The 3340-nt window shown below is 46.0% G+C and overlaps 1 long non-coding RNA gene across 1 annotated transcript; it reads right to left on the reverse strand.

Annotated features, from left to right (window-relative positions):
- Nucleotides 1-639: 639 nt before the first annotated feature.
- On the reverse strand, nt 640-2754 carry LOC135409803 (uncharacterized). The gene is made up of 2 exons (XR_010428366.1): nt 1938-2754; nt 640-769 (listed from the first exon to the last, which is right to left on the reverse strand). It is a non-coding gene; the product is annotated as an uncharacterized LOC135409803 (long non-coding RNA).
- Between the last annotated feature and the right edge of the window lie 586 nt (nt 2755-3340).

Genomic DNA, 3340 nt, shown 5'->3' on the forward strand with positions numbered 1-3340 from the left:
CGTCAGTTTAATGAGTAATTTCCCTTGAAAATGGTAAACTGCAAATTAAATGGCAAAAAGCAATTAATTATTGAAATGATAATATCCTTGTAAAGGTTAAGAGGTAATATAAATGAAGTTCCTGTGAACACATTAATGGAATTACTATCTTCCCCCTTATAAGTGGCAACTGTAACGACCTTGCTAATTAGCTTTTTCATTGGGAAAAGGAATAGTGAAATATGTAGTTTTATTGCAAAAGCATAATCTATGACTATGTTATTTTGTTACAACATAATATGCAGAGAACTCTCTCTTCCCAGAGAGGGTTAAGAGCTCTTCCCAGAGAATGAATAGGAGATGAGTGAAGCCCACATAATCCAGGAGGAGATGGTTAGTGATCTGCTATGCCAGTTAGACATGCACAAGTCTATGGGCCCTGATGGGGTCCACCCCGGAGTATTGAGGAAACTGGTGAAAGAATTTGCCCAACCACTCTCAGTCATCTACCAGGAGTCCTGGTTAACTGGAGAAGTTCCAGCTGACTGGAAAATTTGCAAGTGTAATGCCCATCTACAAGAAGGGTCTGAAGGATGATCCAGGGAACTACAGGCCTATTAGGCTAACCTTAGCTCCCAGTGTAGCAATCCAAAATTCGAATATCATCAGGAAAGGAATTTATTGGATTGTGTGGCAGACTGTGAACAGCAAGGGCTGGGAGAGACTCCTTGCTCTGACAAGCTTCATCACAAGACTTATTGATATGTGGTTATGTTGATTGGCCTATCTCCTGCAGCAAGATGTGGAAAGACTTTGTGAAACCCCTTTGTTCTCTTCCCCCACATGTAATCCTGTTTATGGGAAATGTTAATCAATTGTGTAATCCCCTTGTTAATATAACCCATCCCCTACTTAGCATAACCCATCCTCCTCATTAACATGTCCTGTCCCCAAGACCCTTAAATTGCATTTTGTGTATTCAATAAAGATTCCAGTTTTCACCCCCAAAATTGAGATCATGTAGTTTTGGACCTTTACATCCCAGCAAGGTTATGGAAGAGACAGATCATTCTGAGAGCCGTTGCGTGGCACATGCAGGACAACCAGGGAATCAAGCCCAGCCAACATGGATTTTCGGAAGGCAGACCCTGCTTGACCAACCTGATCTTCTATGACAAAGTGACCTGCTTCATAAATGAGGAGGAGGCTGTGGATGTTGTCTATCTAGACTCCAGTAAAATGTTTATGCCATCTCCCACAGCATCCTTCTAAAAAAACTGGCTGCTTGTGTTTTGGACGGATGGACCCTTTAATGGATAAAAAACTGGCTGGATGGCAGGGCCCAGAGAGTGATGGTAAATGGAGCTAAATGCAGTTGGCAGCCAGTCCTAGCGGTGTTCCCCAGGACCCAGTTTTGGGGCTAGTCCTGTTTAACATCTTTAGTGAAGATCTGGACATGGGGATTGAGTGCACTCGCAGTAAATTTGCAGATGACACCAAGCTGGGTGGGAGTGTTTATCTGCTTGAGGATAGGAAGGCTCTACAGAGAGGCCTGGACAGACTCAATCCATGGGCTAAGGACAACTGCATGAGGTTCAATAAAGCAAAGTTGGCATTACAATTTTTCTTTGAATTAATCTGTCCAAGATTTCAGAGGTTCCAGCTTCCCAGAATCCCTGCGATCTGTAGGACACTCAGGGCATGATGGGGAGGGGAGGAAACGAGCTTCCACTTCGAAAATGAATTGGCCTTTGTCCCCAGTGAAAGGATTTTCAGCTTTCCTTTCTAAAAACCCTAGAAATCATTAGCCTTATCCTTGGGAATGTGATCTATAGGGTGACCTAGATGCAAGTGATTGCTGGAGCTCAGGGAGAGAGGGAGCTCAACTCCGGTTCTGTAGAAAAAGGCCGGGGGAGGAACAGGACGCTGCCTTGCATCCTGTTCTCAGATACACCTACTTTAAGCAAACCGTCCTGCTGAAGTTACCGTTGGTTTCTGCAAAGGCGCCTCAGGAGCCTCAGGACAGCGGCCCAGGCAGATTAAGAATCCCACAAGTTTTGTGGAGAACAGAAGCAAGCTCTGCTCTCTGCCCCCGCTTTTCTCACACACACGCCCTTCCCCGTCTGCAGGCGCATCAAACGCTCCGGGGGGACAAGGGCAGAGCCCGCGCCAACCCCGCGGGGCCGGGAGGTGCGAGGCTCCCCGTGCCGCGGGCTCGCCCGTCCCGTCCGCCCCGCGCCCGCTCCCGGCCCCGCCGCCCACCGAGTGTCACTGTCGAGCAGCGCAGAGCCGCGCCCGCCGCCCCGGGTACCCCCACCGCCGGAGCACCGCCACGGCTTGGGCCCTGCTCGTAAACTGGGACCTCCTGCTGATAGCTGAGCCCCGACTGAGGCTTTAAAGTAAAAGGAAAAATCTTCTTGGTTATGCACGTGTCGTTAAACAAACTTGGGTCTCAAACGGGCATGCCACGAAGCGTAAGAGAACACGGAGGCAAGACCTGCTCTTTGTACATTCCCTGCATCTTCTGTGACAGCATCTGGGAAAGATAGACAGATGTTCCCCTCATAAATAAGATGACACTATTAAATTATTTGTATTGGGTGTACATGCTTAGAAAACAGCCTGCCAGGAGATGAGCATTTCTTGCTGGGAAATAGCTCATTCATCATCCAGACGTTCCTTATTTTTCAAAGTCCACTTGGGAACAGTGGAAATTTCGGCCTGAAACCATCCACATGTTTTTTCTGAGCTTGTGCAGAACTAAAACAATTCCCTGGTGAAAAAGAACAGGTCTGGGACCTGTCACCCCAGAGCTCCGTCACCTTGGCAGCGTTTGTGAGGGCAGAGCAGGCGTTCCTCCCTTCAGCCGTAGGGCCAGTGCAGAATAAACCTCCCTGGCCTCTCCCACAGCCACCAGGCTTGTCAGTAACAGGACACAGAAGAGATAATCAGTAGCCTAATTTGCTGTAGCTACTATTTTAGAGCCTTGCAAAATGCAGACCACCTGGTGGCTTTTATATAATAGATGATAAGTAATAACTTCATAAAGATGAAAGAACATATGGAGGGTTTATGGCAAATAATAAAGATTGTTTCCCTTTTTTATTTCATATTGACATGTTATTTGTATGTGCATATAGAGATTAAAAGACTGATGTTAGCAACAACAGCATTATATCTAGTAAGACAACTGTCCTTCAGAAATGTGCCAAGTTCTGTTTTTGAGTTGTCAGTAAGAGAATTAAAAAAAATCACCACCATGAGAACCACCATACAAATAAATATTAATCATAATATAGTATTAGAATAGAAGAGGAGAAAGGATTTTTTGCTTAGAGCTAACTTTACAGGCCAGGATTCA

The sequence above is a fragment of the Pseudopipra pipra genome, chromosome 2 (assembly GCF_036250125.1).
Source record: "Pseudopipra pipra isolate bDixPip1 chromosome 2, bDixPip1.hap1, whole genome shotgun sequence".
NCBI lineage: Eukaryota > Metazoa > Chordata > Aves > Passeriformes > Pipridae > Pseudopipra > Pseudopipra pipra.